Below are 17,644 nucleotides of genomic sequence, written 5' to 3'. Positions count from 1 at the left end.
AACCCTTGCGACACCTGCCCAGCTCCCAAAGGCCACTGGTTTCCTGCCAAGTTTCCAAAACTCTTAAGGTTCCTTCCAACAGCCTGTTCAATGCCGTTACACCTTCGACGTATTGAAAATTGTTATCAATTTTAACATAAAATAAATGTGATATGCAAATAAAGATGCTATTATGTGGATGCATGTATTTACCCATTCCATTCAACTGAACTCTCTTTTCTCCTCAGTTTTAAAAAACTGTCACTGACTTTTCAACTTATCTCTCATCTTATATCAGACAGTCAAAGACCAGTCTGCAGAAGGGTCCACAGCAGAATTTTTTCCCTTTGGTGAAAGTGAGCAGAGCCTCAAAAATATATTTCACTTTAAGGTATGGAGCACCCTGAATTCTCATACATTTATGAGGGCATTTTCCTCCTGACCACATTGCGTGAGGACAGCAACTTTCAGAACTTGGACCTCCGGTTTCACATTGGTGGCTAAGGCACAAGGAGTATCAATAGAGTAAAATATGCCAGCTTTCTACCGTGTGATTGTATTATGGTGGGAATAGTGGGTTTACTTGAAGAAGAAAGATAAACGTCTTTTCTTTAATTTCTTAACTGCCCGTGATAGTATGAAATATTTCATATAAAATAATGAACTGATTGAGGAGCAAGTCACTGATCTGAGCTGGTTTTCCTAGTTACTACACACACCTGGTGTGTGTCAGTCAGCTTGCTTGAAATTGCCCAGGCCACCTTAACTAAAGAACACCCACAAAGCTGCAGAGAAACTCCTGTACAGTTAATTACAGAAAATTACTTCACAGTCTTTCACTGACACCCAGTGGTCAGACAAAGGGTTTTGTGGGAAACAAGAAAAGCTACAGCAGCCAAGTACAGGCTTAGGACATCTCTCACTGGAGACCATTTATCTCACGGTAGAAGTAGTTGTTTGCTTAATTGGATAAGAGCACATACGAAACTTAAACTTAGGCTTGCAAAATCAGCAGGTCAAGTTCTGTGCTTAGCTCCACTTGGACAATATCTAGTGAAGGTAATAGGAATCACAACCAAAGGAAGAATCTAGTCCTAGGAGAGGATGTGGTTTTTTTCAGGCTTGTTCCTTTTTTCTTGGCCCACTGTACCAGACATTAACAAACCCTGCACTAAAAAGGATACCAAAAAACCCTGAAACGAAAACAAAACAAAGAAACAACTTAAAGTGGAATTATTATTTAAGATTTCTGATTAGCTTTTGTTTATAAATTGCAGAACCACACTTCCATTTTAAAAAAATATCCTTGCTGGCCTTTTCCTGCATGGTAAAGTAAGATAGCTGATCTGCTGAGGTTGTGCCTTGTGCAAGCAGTACAGCTGTCTGATATTAAGCAGAGCTGAACACTAACACACAGACAAGTCTGAGTTATTCTGACCCCCAGCCATTTCCAAGCCTCTGATAAACAAGTATTCCCTCTGCACCCTCCTCCCTCCATGATGGCCAGGCACAGGCAGCATTTGTTTTTGTCCTTTGGAGAGGCACCAGGCAGGCAGGGCTGTTCACCTCCAGCTGGTGACAGGCAACCAATTTGATGGGGGAAGAAATAAGAGGGAGTAAAAGTACTGCTTCCCTTCCTCCCTGCAGTCTGCAGTAAGGTACCATGACACAAAATACAGAGCACCCCAGAGGAAACACAGCCAGGTACACGATAATGACACATTCTGTGCTGTGATGCTGTCATCAGTGACACCATTGCTGCCATTCACAGCCTGGAAAACTGCAACAAAGTAGTGTGGATTTTTTTCTTTTGGCTTTTCATACCAAAAGCTCTGAAACACATCTGTACTGAAACAATCTGGCAAAAGGATAACTAAGAAAGCCTCCTGGCAGTACAGAAGAGCTAATGAACGATGGGTGTGGATATACAGCATGCGGTTGAGGAACAGTATAGATAAATACTTAAAAACAAATTACCAAACAGAAAACACCAAGAAATTATCAATCTTTATTGTAAAAGCAGAACATTGGGCCACATCACAGTTCAGCCTGGTTTGCTTAACTTTAGTAGGAAATTGCAAAAGCAGCTGCTTAATCACTTAGCACACTTTGCAAGGCACTGTGGGCTGTCCTCCCTTCTCTTAATGTGGTTCCTCAAGGTTTCAGCTCCACTATCACCACTAAATGTTGTTCACTGTTACTGGGAGGAGGCAGGGAATGTAGACAGCTAGATGGGGACTGTGTACCTCAGTCGGGTAGAGGAAAGGCCATGCTACTTTTAACTTATGCTACCTATGCTGAGCACTGGGAAGCGGGCTGGGTGCTGTCCCTGTTGCTCAGGCCAGCCAAGGATGACAAGCTATTTTTAGGGAGCAAAGTCAGCTCCACTTAGGAGCAGTGATGGTTATCCCAGCCCTTACGCTTCTACACCTGCAGAAGGACCTGCAAGCCTGATCCTCCAGGTCTCATTTTTTGCCTCCTTTTCCATGCTTAGCTCATCTCCTTATCCTCTGCTTCCTATTACAGAAGAAGCCCGAGTCTGGCTTTTTATCTGCGGGTAACCACATTTGTATTTGCCTCTGTTACTGATAAACCTGACACCAAACCAATAAATACCCTGTCACATCTCCCCCGGCGGGTGGGTGGGGGGCAGCAGGAGGCAGCAGAGAGCAACAACATCTGCTGCAGATGTGCAGCTGACAATTAGTCCAAACTACCAGCACACTGGGAACAAGAACCACCTGATGGCAAGTTGTATCTCTCTCTCTCTCTTTTTTTTTTTTTTTTTTAATAAACTTGTAGACCAGAAAAACCACTTTGCACTTCCAGTACTGTGTCTGAGGACAGTCTGCGTCATCAGACACAGTACTATCCTCAGACACAGTACTATCCAAAAGTTATTTGTACAGTACCTGCAACGTATTGAAGCAATGAGAAGACAAATTTACAACGCATGTAGAGCAACAGCTTTGATCTATTACTAATACATTATGGTACATACACTTACCCTCTCCACATCTTTCCAGAATAAAGATCACATAAATCAGTTTTGGATTGAACTCTACACGGGGAACACTGTAGGTTTTAAAAACCTAGTTTTGCATCAGAAATGAAAATAGCACTACTTCTAATGACGTCAAACACTAATTCACATGGCAAATCTCTGCTGTGAGGTCTCTTCCCGCCTTTCTTGCGAAACTACAATATGCATATGAGTAAAAGGCTAGTCAGTGAACCAACAGCATAGCATACAATTTTTGAAGTTTTAACAGAATTTGATTCCCATTCATACTTTTACTTCAATATTGGGTGTATTTTAGTACTCGGGACCCATGTTACAGTTTTCTGTAATGATGCAATGTACCATAAGGCCTGCTTCTCATTAGTGACCGCTTTACCAAACTAGAAAAAAAGTATCAGGCTCTGCTCTCAGATGTTTGAGACTGCTATAATTCATCACTTGTACATCTCCATTTGAAGTAGGCACACATCATCATGTAAGGATTAACAACTGGGGTTTTTTTTCTTTTATAATAAAACACGTATTCTTCAAAACATGTAAGCATGCTTATTCTCAATGTGCAATAGGCAAGCATAAAGACTTTCATTAACAGAGCATGAGTTACTGACCATAATAACACAAGATTCATCATCCTTCACCTTTTTATTCTTTTATGCCTAAAGGACCCACCTTTTTTTTTCACACAAGTGGCAGTCTTGTAGCAATTTTGTTGAGACTAGATACAAAACCAAGATGTAAACAGGATGCCTTTGTAACAAAATCTCCACCATAATGGTAACTACTTGTAATCAACCAAAGATGCAGCAACATAGACTTAGCCAAAATATTCTGAAAGAAAGAGGGGGGCGGGGGGGGGGGGGGGGGGGGGGGGGGGGGCGGGCAGGTAATTGATTGATTTCAGTTGGGATTATGCTGGGTTGTATTTGGGTTATTTATGTGGTATATCCTTTTCCTTGGGGTCTAAGAGGAAGATTTTTGAGAAAAGATGCACAGAAAAAATAGTGTTGGTTTTGCTACTGTGTTTTTAATGAGATTGGTAAAAAAAACCTCCTGAAATAGTCTTTAAATTTTGAAAGATGAAGAGAGATTTATATTTACATTTTTTGAGGTCTCACTATCTAGTTAATCCTACAGAACCTAGGAAAAAAAGTCAGAAGTTATGGCTATGGACACAGAAGCTACTGAGAAAGCTTCACAGGTTTGCCTTACACAAGGAGTCAGACATACCATTTTCCAGAAAACTCTGCTCCAAATGTATTCATTAATTTAAAAAATTATATGCATTATTTTCTGCTACTCTACTAATTTGACTCTGAGGAAAAAACCTAAATAAATTTCTTCTGTTCCTGTTCATGTTATAGTCAGGAATATTAAATATATTTTTCTTGTGTTTCTCAGATTAATTTAAAGTTCATTTTTTTCAACTTTATCTCCAAGCACAGAAAAACCCTTCCCCCCGACTTGAAATTAAGCCCTTCATACTTCAGCGTTGCTCATTTGTTTGTCTTGCCCTTTATAAAAGACTAATGAGATAACTGAGTGATGTAGTTTGGCTGCTATTCAGCTGAACTCAGGGACAGAGAGAGAGAGAGAGTGCAAGTGTTCCCAAATGAAAGGAGGAGAAAGTGCTTTAGATTATACAAATAATCATCATTAGTTTTGTTCCGTCTCAGCTACTGAATCCAAAAGCTGTTTTACCCTGGCAGATGAATGAAATCATGGAAGAGTGAGCCACTCTGACACTTGCGACAAGCCAAATTTAGTCTAAATAATTTTGTTCTCATCTTCAAGAAAATGAGGCCCTTAAGAGAGGTGCTGCTGTTCTGTAGAATGTCATATCATCCTGACTCTCTCTGTAATTTCAGATGAAGTCAGAGAAAATCTTCATCTGCAGTCTCAGAACCAAGAATCTAAGAAGCTGTAAGAATCTTCCTTTGAATGTTTTTCTTCATTTCTTTTGTACCCTCAATTAGTTAACCTGGCTGACGGTTCACAAGCATCTCACAGTTCCCATTTGCATGACAACTACTGATTTCAGTTGGCAGACTTTCCATTTTGCTCACACACTTGTGAGACTAGTATTCACAAATACAACACACTATAAAAGCTACATGTTGAAAATCATTGAGAAAGGACTCTGTACAAAGTCATTGTGTTACAAGAGTAAAGCACAGACACATTTTGTCAAGCCAAATGTTCTGGTTTGCTATCTAAGTAGGCCACATTTTAAAAGATTATTTGGAATATTTACAAAGGGTAATTAGATATAAGCCAATAAACCCCAAATTCTGAAAAAAAAGGAAAGTTGACCACATGAAACTGGAATATGGCCAAAGCCCTAAATGTCATGTTACTCTCACTAGTCTGTAACCATCTGACCTTTATGAATGCTGGGACGGCATAACCCCAGCAAGTCAATGGAGCTCTGCCAGTTCCTACAGTTCCTAACATATCTGGCCCTTTGAATACATTTATTTTCTCACAACCATTGCAAAATTCAAGAATTACTCCATGTGATTTGACAAAAAGGGGTGGTGGTGGGGTGGTAATCAGCATTCAAATGGTCAAGGTATCAAATCACGGTATGAGCTTTCCAAAGTGAAATTCAACAAAACACAAAATGACCAAATCTTGGCTATGCGTGAGGTCACACCGTAAAGACTGGCAGCACAGTTTTTAGTCCAATCAGTCTTAAGGAAAAACTGAACAAGCATAATTCACAAGTTCCCGAGTAGCCCATCTGTTTTCTTTGCCAACGAGATGAAGTCTTTAAATTTACCTCATCCTGGGGATATGGGACAGTAACATCAGGGTGCCAAAGAACATGTTTAATGTTTGTCTTACACTGCATACAGCTGAGCGGTAGGACAACATTAATAAGTCTCGACATTGCTTTTCACATTTAGATTGTACTAAGAATTTTAGGGTGCCTGAAGAAAACATGCCCCACCGCCATACAAAGCTCCAGGCACTCAGTCTGCTCTTCTCCTGTAAGCATTTGTTTATGCTCCCTTTCATTCACCCTTTCGGAGTCACTCATTCCCCTTCTCTATGAACCAATCTCTGAAATCACATTTCTTTAAATCTCATTAGAAGCAATGTATATTAGAAGTGCTTATACTATCTACATTAGTATGCAGGGCATAAACAAACTCATGAAAAGATTCATCTGCAGCCTGTTTTGGGCTGGGACAGGAGGCCACCAAGAGAAAAGCCAGAGTGCTGCAGGAATCGAAGTCTGTGACTTGATAGCTTAGCTCCCTCTCACTTTTACTGGTTTCTCTCTCTAGTAGAGTGGTCTAAGATATCAAGAAGTTAAAATGGTAATATCTGTCTTGTGCTACACTGCCTCCCAATGTAGAGTGGTGGGGCTGAAAAGGGAAGCATGAAGAACAGCTTTTTAATAGCAACGTTTTGACTCTGAGCTGTTTTCTTACTCTGAGTATGACAGCTGCTTTACTTTCTTGGACAGAAGTTAGCCTGTAGCTGATCCATGCTAGCACAGATCAAACTCAGTTCTAGGTCCATTTTGTACTGCACTGCAAATTGTGCAGTCACACAAAGCTGCAAAATAGGCTTCTAAATCCCAGTGTAAGTTTTATAAATCATGATAATGCTGTGGAGTTAGTTTTTATTTACATAACATTTCAAGCAATATATATAAACATTTGTAAATTGTACAGAGGGATGTCATGTGGTGTAACTATCCAGCAGATGAAACGCCACAAAAAAATTCTGGCCCACATGATGCTAAAGACAGAAAATCAGTAATATTCAGTGAGATCAGTAATTTGTTTCTGAGAGCTTTTATTATTTCAGTGTAGGGTGTTAAGAGAGTGCTAGATACTTTAACTGCTACACCTGAAATTTCAGAAAGAGGTGGTGAATTTCTGACACCGTTTTAATTCAGTAACTTGAAATTCCAAAGTGTTGATGGAGGAAGCTAAAAGGTGAGACATTCCCTTCCACAGGGAGCACTTGAGACATGATCCTTCCTGCATTACCCTTTATTACAGAATCTGAGACACCTGTAACTCATAGTCTACAGGATAGAGTCTCAGCACTTTCTTCTAATTAGGAAAAATAGTCCAAAAAATCACTCATAAGAAAAGCTAGTTTACAAGCAATAGATGGTCAAGAAGTCACTGAAGAAATTCTGCTATGAGTTATACTGAAATTTAAATCTTGGAAAATCCACTAAGTTTTAACAGAGGTACACAAGTCTCAGCATTTGGGAAAAGTTGGGAGTATTTCTTCATGAAATGTGCGTGTTATTTATTATTATAAGTAATGATATTTGGCACAAAGCCAGAGTGTAGGATATATACTACCTAATGAAAAGAGGGAAACAAATGATATGAAGTTCTACAGGACCTCCAGATGACAGCTGATTTCTAGTACGCGCACAGCTGCAGTCAAAAGTTTTGTAAAGAAAAAAGACTACATATTGTACTGAAATGTAAATAAGTTTTCAGCCTGCCTTAAGAAATCCAGTCTACAGAACAGAATTCAGTTAATCCTGTTAAAAAAATAGGAATCCGAGTATCACTCTGTTCACATGATGGCACTAGTGAATTCGAGTTCATTTCCACCATTACATTTGATGCTGTTCCTCACAGCACTGACATACCCAAGTCAGTATGTTACATACTGGACGGATGAATTCTAGATGAGTGAAAAAAATTTATCAGGCTCAAAGTGTAATGGCTAGAGGCCAGGCCACCTGATTGAAGGCCAGTTACCAATGGAATTCTTCCAGGACCTTGTTCTGGGATCTATCCTGTCCAATATCTCTACCAGCGACCTGAAGGAGGAGACAGAGTGTGCCCTCACCAAGTCTGAGGACACTACCAAACCAGACAGTGCAACTGATAGGCTTAATGAAAGGGCTGCTACTCAGAAACATCTAGAAAAGCTACAGGAATGGGTCACCAGGAGCCTCGTGGAATTCAGCAATGGAAAATGTGAAGTCCAGCACCTGGGATGTGTTGTTGATTTTTATCAATGTGGGCTGCAGGTTGAATGGCTAAATAGCAGCTCTACTGAGAAGAGCCTGGAGACTTGCCCGGACAAAGCCCTGTGCAGACTGGTCTGATTCCAGAGCTGTCCCTGCTCAGGGCAGGGAGTTGGACCAGAGACCTCCTGGGGGCCCTTCCCACCTGAGTGACTGCTGTCTGTGATCAGGTTGCTTTGAACAAAGCACTCATAAGATGCCTATCAGTGTATTAATCTGTGCCTTTTAAACTGGAAATCTTATCTTGACCTGTAGGAAATTAATTTACCCCTTCAAGAGTGATAGAGCTAGCCAGCATAGCTTGTTTGTTGTTTCCTAAATATTTAACCATAACTTATATTTGTGAATCAAATATAGCACCATACCAAATCATACCCAAAGTTCTATGGACAAGCAAAAAATTCCTTGCAACACATACAGAAAAATAAAAATTGAAAAGTGCATCTGAACAGTGATGGCCTTGGCTGCAATACATTTAAAATCACTATGTGAATGAATGCATACTCTTGATGACTCATATTTTAAAGAACAGTTTACTCACTGCCATTCTGAGTATAGAAGTCTTCTATAATAACGATTGAAATATCTCCAAACTCCCAAAGTAACATCAGAGTCCAAGTATTCAGATACTTTAACATGAATTACAGGCAAGTCACACTAAAAGCAAAGTAATTACTTATGTGTGTTGTTGCTGTCATATATGCTGTGTTTGAAGAACTGGAATGTAATCAGTTATCAATACTTTCCTTCTAACTGTAAAAGTGTAAGAACTTCAAAGGGAGTGATTAATCACTGCTGTGGGAGGAAAGCTTAGGAGGTATGAGCAGACATTTCCTGCATTTGATTGAACAAAAAAAAAACAACAACAAAAAAGTAGTGTGATTCTCTTCATATGAAACAAACATGGCAGGCCTCCACAGAAAACATGCCTTATGTGTAAGGAATAATTTAATGTGCTTGCCAATAGCTGTTTCTTTAAAGAAAGGAAAAAAAAAAGATCCACTTTCCCCCCCCACACACACATATTCTCTCTTCAGCACACCAAAGAGAAGTCAGATATGGCCTTAGAGGAATACTCCTGTATCTGCTGAGAGATCAATAACACTGGTTAGAGACTTGATGGTACTGCAGGTTTCTAAAAGCACAACTCCAATAAATGTTTCATGACAACAGAAGCATCACAGATGAACTTGGAATCAAACAAATTCTATAGTACTTGGTATAAACCTATATTACACTATTTTGATCACTTGACTGAGAAGAAGAAATGGGATGAACACATCCTCTCACTTTCTCTCTGTGCAGTAACACTGCAGGAGATAGGGCTTAAACTGAGTGGAAGTAATCACTAGCTTTTACGTGCATCCAGATATTTTGACTAGAGCTTCTACTGAGGACATTTTAGCTGATATATGGTGTCTATAATAGTCAAGGTAGATACTCAAGAATGGGCAAGACAGCGACCCTAACTCCCATGTCCCCAGGTTTTCTGGCTCACCCCCTGATGGGGCGGGAGAGGCAGGGTGCCTCCTGCCAGAGGGACAGAGCAGGCAGGAAGCGAGCAGGCAGGTAGCTCCTATAGCTTTAAGCAGGAGAAACATCTCCTTAAAAAAAAGGACTCTTTTGTTCCTTTATCCTTACCTGACACCTGTCCTTTCCACTGATTATTTGACCATACCTAGCAGATGATCACAGACTTTTCACTGATGACATTATCACTAAATAACTCTGATAGAACAGATTTCCAAAATGTAAAATGCTCAGAACAAATGCCTGTGGTAGAGGGTGAAATCCAGTGTGAACCATTATCATTAGCCTTTTTCTGCCATCTGTTTGAGTGTCGGTACACCATGAAGATAAACTTTAGCTGACAATTCAGACTCCTACACTCAAAAGGAGTTGGTATTCTAATACAGATGGCAAATTTTAAGAGAAAGCAGAATGCCCAGCACAGTACAGTAGGATGCCAGTAAGGTAAATGAGCCTTTCCAAGTTTCTGTAAATATAAGTAATTTAGAACAATACTTTAACCTGATTCTGTAAGAAAATCATGCTGTTGAGGTCAGTGTGTGTTCATGTATGTAGGAACTTTTCCCTTAATCACAGTTTTCTAATTCCAATCAAATATAAGGGGTCTCACATAGAGATCTGGCAAAATATTGAGTTCCTACAAGATGAAGAAAATATGACAATGCCTAGGAAAGAGTCTACCAATGCCACCTCTGAGACAAGTGCTAACTCATTTATCATTTATTAGACAAAAATGTGGGAGGAGACCCTACATGGGAACATTACTTTCTACTGCTTGCTAAGCTTTTTGTTCAAAAGTGAAAAGAATGCCATAGACCTGACCCCAGTACTCTCTGCCTTTTGTATTCCTTTCATTTGCAATAGGTAAACTTACTGCATGAATATTCTAAAAGCATTACTTTAGTCCTTATTAGCTGCTTAACTCTTTCATAAATCTATTTGCAGATTTGTAGTCACTTGTTTTGTTTGTACACTTTAAAGCAAAGCACACAGTATCCTGCTTAACAGACAGTTTTCAGTAGTTAACAGTTATAAAGCATATTTGTTATTACACTCTGAAAATACAACACACACAAACACAGTTCAGGTGCCTATATATATCTTGATCTTAACAAAATATTTTTTTCTCTCTTTTACATTATTTTAATGTAAGAGTATGCTTTATTTAGAAACTAAGAAATTTCTCAGGTGATCACATAGATCTGAAGTGAGAATCAACAAAACAGAAGATTTAACACAAGGTTACAGTTAATTTAAGATTGCTTTTTGTTGCCAATTTTCCCCAGTTATTGTGCTTTCTCTTCCAAATGTTCCCTATTTTTTCCCCAGTAGAGTCATTTCTGTATTTGTCTTTGCCAGAACACTAGCAATTCTGCCTACAAGCCAGTATTTTTTCTTCTTCTGGATCTCTCCTTCTTTGCTTTGAGGCTTCTCTCATTGTCTTTGTGTATATTAGCATTAATTTCAGAGCTGCAGTGCAATTCTGTAAGAAAGCCCCTGATTGCCTCTGTTTACCACATGTGAGTTGGGCTCACAGAGTAGTTTTGGTGCATGTCATTCCTTCCAGAGAAGACTAAAGGGTACCTCTACATTAGCATTTGAGTTGGACCAGAAGTGCAGTTTTGAAGTCTGTCTCCTAAATATTACCAGTTACTGTGCTTTGGTTCACTTTGGAGAGGGTCTGTGGAGCACGTGAGTTGTATTCCTTTCACGTGAAAAGACATGGGGAGATGACCTCCAGGAAAACATCCCATGCACTTACCTACCAAACAGCACTTAGTTCTTGGAACCAGACCAGAGCTAAGAGAAAATAACTGCCGCACACTGACAGATCTCGTATAGGCTTAATCCAGCTGTTTGCTTTATGGATGTGCTCCTACAGGACCACAATAATTGCTAATGTAGGCATGGCATGATCGACAAGTTATGTCTTATGTTTGCACTAACCATGCTGCGAACATAAAGGTTTAGGACAGTAATTGATTCTTTAGGCAGCTCCAAACTATATGCACAGTGGGGACGTTCAGTCAAAGGGAATGGGCTCAATCAAACCCAAATTATAACCTGAGCCTCATACGGGGTACATGTAGGGGACAGACCTTGGCCCCACGTGCTCTGATCTATTGATCTGCTCCTATTGCTCTGAAATACTTGCGAACACAGACACAGCCCATGCCTGTCTAATAGTTCACAGTTCCCTGTGTTGGTGTCTGTTGACCAGTGTTCAGGATACCTTTTCTTTGCAGGAACCTCTTTAATAAGCTACGCCCTTGTGTCAAATAGCTACTAATCCCAAGTAATGGTTAACGGGAATAGGCAATGACATATACCAGTAAGAGTAAACGGGAGCAAGCAATGACATGTTTTCCTATTGTGGTGCAGTCACAGCTGAAGGTAGAAGTATGTGTAATATCCTGCTTTAAGCATCCTCCCTATTGTCTTTAGGACAATACCCCCTCCCTTGCAAGTTTTTTTGCTTGTTTGCTTGCTGCAGCTAAAGCCTAGTAACTGTTAGGGCAAGATAGGAAGTGAAAGTATTTGGTTACTATCAATCACTGTTTATGTTTATTTGGGTTTTCTCTTATTTACTTTGTTTCCTCATGTTGCTGTTCCAGACATTTTCATCTCAATCACCATTTATGTGACACAGCCTATCATGAATTACTTGCACATGAATGTTTTAAATTTCTTTTTAAAGCAGGTCTACTTGAATTCTTATTACTGAATAAACCGGAGTAAATAACTAATTCTTGATCTTTATGATGCAACAGAGTGACAAAGGGTGTAAAGAGGTGAACAAAAGTGAATCCATTCACACACTTCACTCTGATCCGCAAGTTGCATTACAAGGCCATGCTTCCTAAAGGTTTAACACACATCACTTCCAAAGTAGAAGCAAACTGCACCACTTGGACCAGACAGATTAAACTTCATAGTGCTGTTTTCCCAAGTCTTCTTCACTTTTTCTCTGCTTCTCTTACTTCTTCTCACCCTTCCACTTCTCTGACTCTGTTCTCCACAAACTTCACCCAAGCTAGGTAATCTTTTACCTTTGGGTCACATATGGAGAGCAGGTGGGGCATGGTTACACCATTAACTTAAGACAGTACCCCGCAAAATGAAGAATGTATCGCCTTTAGGCGATATTAGTCCTGTGCTAACCCACGATTACTCTGTATGACAAAGGCAGATAAGCTGTATTTAAAACATCCATACAGGTGCTTACTTTCCAGTGCAAATTGCTCTCAAAGACTTAGTGACACCCATGAGAACCAGCAAAACCTATGACCACACAGTACCTCAGTGGTGCTCATGGTGTGACTGCCTACTACTACTTTAGGTTGACTGATTACCTCTAGTAGGGATGGCAGTGGAATCCTGCCCTGGTCTGCAGAATTATTGTTTTTGCTACAAAATATATTTATCATGCTAACAAAGTCAGTACATCTGCTGAGAGAAACATGACAGTGATTTCTGCGTAGATAGTTTGGTTTAGTATTAATAATATTTTAATGAATTTAATAGAAATTGCAACAACAGCAAGGCTAATATTTCTATTGGCAGTAAACCATACTCAGTCAAGGAGTGGGCATCAACCTGTGAGACAAAAAATTGAGACCCTAGTCAGCCATATGACAGAAAGCTTCCATACGAAATCATCAAACCCCCATATAAATTGCCAAATATAGAGCGCCTGCAGCTTGAGTCAAGGGGGATGACAGAACAGGGCAGGTCCCATCATTCAGGGGACAGACAGGATTTCACTGGAAAAAAACTTCTTTCTGGCTGTTGCAGAGACTCAAGCGGTGCACAGCTTCACTGTACTGCCAGCAAATCCTGAACCAGCCAGTTGCCATATCTCCTCAATGGGATACAGATAATGAGCCACTCTGGCACTTCTTGATGTATTCAATCTGTAGCTATTTGCTAAACATATTTTATACTTGACCAGATGCTCATAATTTCCATCCTCTCCCTGCCCCTTCCCAGAAAATAAAATTAACTTCTTTTCTGCCTCATTCTCCTTGATCTGCATTCCACCAGCCCCCAAGATCTCTTTTTTCTCACCTTTTGTGCCTGAGCAGTGGGCATGGTCAGAGTCAACCAGCTGTGTTCTCTACCACCAGAACTGAACTCACATTTTAAAAGCTGGGTGGAAGGTTAGAATTCAGGTCTCCTGAACCTCTTCTGTTAAGTAAGTAGGTTAATATCTTCACTAATATGAAAGGGGAAAACATTGCCAAAGACTTCAGTATGTTAAAAATAAATCACGTTGTCTTCAGTGAATTTGCTGTTTCTTGCTGTAATTTTGTCTAATTTACACTACATCTCCATTTCCAGGCTCAGGAAGTCACAACAGCTTTAAACCATACAGCTATGAACAGGCATCAGCACGTATGAACATGACCTTATGCACAAACATATAAGCATATAATCATGGAAAAGCCAGCCCTTTCCCATTACTCAGTCTCTGTTGCCTACACTGATTTGTTCTGCACTGTCCTCCCTACTTTTTTTCCCGAAATATTTATTGCAAAGGGACAAATCAACTCCAGCCTGCTGCAACCTACTCTGAGCTTCCCCCTCCAGTGGGGCTCCCATCCCAGCCCCAGGGAGAAAGGATGCTACAGACCCAGAGCACAGAGCAGGCACCACACCAGCATTTCCTGGAGGGAGCAGGGTAAGCCATAGAGCTTAGATAAAGGTTTCCTTTAAGAAGACAGAAGAAGTCGGGGTTTGGATTCTTCGTGAAAGAATGTCAAGGTCATTCCATTCTAAACAGCATGGCAACTGTTGGGTCCCTGTGCCCAGTTATGAAAATACTGCACACACATGGCCTGAAACACCACACAGATATACTAAGGTCCTCCAGAGTTGAATTAAATGCAGGTACTATAACTTACATGTTTGGCTTTATGGATAACTTGCAATAAGTGAAAATAATGCCTGAGTGCACAGTCAAGACCTCACTCAGAGGATACTGTAAAAGAGATTATCTCAAATTCACGTAGGTATTATTGACTGTGATAGAAGCGTAGAAAGTATTCTCTACTTCTTATCATCTGTTATAAACATTTCAATTGTTTCCAAACATTTTTTTTCATTGCATAACGAGTGATGTTGATGTACAAATTTCCAGAGGAAAAAGGTTCATAAGTAGTTTTCAGGAACATTAGGTAAAGCTGCCCACTTCCATGATCCCAGGAATATCTGAAGAGCCAATTAAAGGATGCATTTCAGGAAAGGTAGACATGTTCTCCAGAGTACCAAAACATTTACAGTGTGTTGGACATGCCCATGAAGATAACAGATTTCAACTCATTTGTTCAGAGACTTTGGAAAAAACAAAGAAGAAAATTATTAAAGATAAGCACTCTTTCATGCCTGTTTCAGCACAGTGTCTTGGAAAATGTAGGTATTTAGACAAACATTCTTGTATTTTCTTGTCCATTTTTGTTTCATTTGATCACTAGTTGGTCACGTGCAGCGAACATCTCATTTAAGACACATTATTGCATAAAAGCTTTGGCCTTGGAGCACCTGTTAGAGCTGGTTAAAGTTCTTCCCCCTGGACACAAACTCTCTCAGCTGCTAGTAATTAGAAAAAACAAAGCAGAACTACCACATGGACTCAGGCCCTGAAAGAGGGGAATGCCAAAGAAAGCAGCACAAATTTTACAAGGATGCATGTCATATTTTTTTCCCTTGGCAGTAAAACCTTAGAACACCAGGGTGAATGCCAGCTACTCCAAGTGTCGAGAAAACAACAAAATTTCCTGCAGGTCATCTAAGCTTTGATTGGGATGGGAAGCACCTAGAGGCAAGCCATAATTCTTCAAAATAACTAGGTTTATAAATACGGATAGAGAGAAATTTTATAGTAAAAGATGTGTTTAAAAGTTTTGATCAAGTGGAAGTGGCTATTGTTCTAAATATATATATATATATATTTATATATATTATTTTACATATTTATATATAAAAATATATTTCACAGACTTGCACTAAGATTTGTTTTGTTTATCATTGTTCTTGTAAACCATATCATCAAGCTGGTCTTTATTTGTCACTGTAAAACACTTTAGAAAGCATTTTTAGATTATGAAATTAATACATCTGTGAGGGATTATTTATTTCAGTAACGTCATCTGTGTGCAACCAGATTTACTGTACTAAAGAACATTTTCTCTGGCAGCATATAAACAACTTTAAATTTGGCTTTTATCACTGAGATTCAATCCAATTAGAGTTGATTTCAATGGAAAAAATATGCTGATTGTAACAGGAAGAATCAATTGAGTAAGTATTCTGTGCTGCAGAAAGCAAATTTAACGAGAATGGTAATGTGACACATGTACAAAATATTTAAAAGTCAAAGAGATAATACCTTAAGGTACTTGTGGCACTTACGAACCTCTCCCAGAGAACTTCACAGGACACAGTAAGCAGCAGCAGAGTCCTCAAGGGGTACTGAATATCATACATTATTTTGCTTTAGTGGACGCTTGGCCCCACTAGTCCTCGGTCAGTTTTCCCCCATCTCAGCCTGTTTGCAGGATGAGTTCCCTCACACTCACAGACTTAGTCAATGTTCTGCTCTGTCAGCTCGAAAACATATTGCTGTGGAAAACAAATGGAAGAAATGAGCAATGTTACTGTTTGATAATGGTAAAGCCAATACTTTAACTAGATAAGTTATAAACCCACTACAAATAAAGATTGAAACATCAGGATGAGACAAAAAATCCTGGTTAAGGAATAAGGATGATAAAATTATACAGAATACATATATGATTATAGTACTGAAATGTCTTTAAATCAAGTCCTGGCTGATGAGTGAATGAAGAGATGTGAGTGGAATCATTGCATTTAGAAGCTGCTCAGCACCTGGCAAAATGTGATTTCCCCCAGAAGCCCCAGAAACGTCAGGAAGCTGGTATTAGCCTCAGAGGATGTGGTGTTGTGCTTTTCTCTACCAGTTTTTTTTTTTTTAAGTTCCTGTTTGCTTCACCTCTCTGACCATGGAGTAGGTCATGCCCAAGCTATGGCAGCAGGAGAATGAGGCAGCAAGGGAACACACAGCAGGGAAGCACTGAAGTGATGTGGTTAAAGCCACCCATTCTGTCATATGCTATATGCTAAAGATGGGCTGTCAAAAACCTGAGGGGCGCTTTTATGCTGAAGATCATTATTTGTAAATATTTCAAGAAATCTTTGTTTTGACTACTGTCACACAGCAGGAAAAGAGAACAGAAAAAACACTAAAAGCAACTTGACTTAACAAGGTGAAAGTAAGCGATGGCATGGAGAAGGGCTAGGAGTCTGATAACCTTACCACTTGTGCAGCAAGTCCTACCCTACTCAGGGTCACATCTAATCCCTTTCTAAAACAGGCACTGGAAAAAGATGAAAGAGCTGATATATCTATAAAGGTTTAGCAAGTCCAGAGACAGAAAGCAGCCTTCTACATGAGAATAATATAAACAAAGGAGATTAAGTGTTTACAATAGTTCTTTGAGAGAAGGAACAATCCCCAAGTTGGCACTACATTAGAATGATTTTAATCATCCTAATGGAGGAGATGGATGCTTTGTGAAAGAAAAAATCCATAATGATACTTTTAAGAGTAGAATTATTCTCACTTTCTTAAGTAAAAATCCTCTGTTTAATTTATATTTTTTTTAAGCACATGAAAAAGGAAAAATTAGTCCAGTACAGAATGGGGACTATGAATAATTCAAGGTTGTTGAAAGGAAGGATGGAGGACCAAGGCAGATAAAAATTTCTACTTCATTACAGTCTGAGGTTTCCTTGTGCAAGGGTTTGGTTTGGTGGTGCTATTTTGGGTGAGGGTGGGTGTGTGTGTGTGAGTGTTTGGTTGGTTGTGTGGTGTTTTTTTTTTAAAAAAAGGCAAGAAGTGCTTTGTTTGATATCCCCTTCTCTACAAGTAGAAGACTATTTCATAAAAACCCGGTCCCAAATATTTTCACCCAGAGCTCACCTTATCAATTTTAAGAGCAAATAGTCTTGCCTTTACCAGCTTCTGTGCTTTTGCTATCTGACAAAAATTCAAGATCCAGTCAGATTACTCATAAGTT

At 39.5% G+C, this 17,644-nt stretch overlaps 1 long non-coding RNA gene across 2 annotated transcripts in view; it reads right to left on the bottom strand.

The window, feature by feature from the left end:
- LOC308059358 overlaps nt 1-17,644 on the bottom strand; it is a 186,677-nt gene that overhangs the window by 88,791 nt on the left and 80,242 nt on the right. For both annotated transcript variants that reach the window (XR_013926214.1, XR_013926215.1), the window contains exon 1: nt 1-17,644. This exon is cut by the window's left edge; it is cut by the window's right edge and continues 80,242 nt beyond it. This is a non-coding gene — a long non-coding RNA (uncharacterized lncRNA).

Source organism: Falco punctatus (assembly GCF_963210335.1).
Source record: "Falco punctatus genome assembly, chromosome: 2".
NCBI classification, from domain to species: Eukaryota; Metazoa; Chordata; class Aves; order Falconiformes; family Falconidae; genus Falco; species Falco punctatus.
Note: the sequence above shows the minus strand (reverse complement) of the source record. Positions and strands in the feature narration are given on the sequence as shown.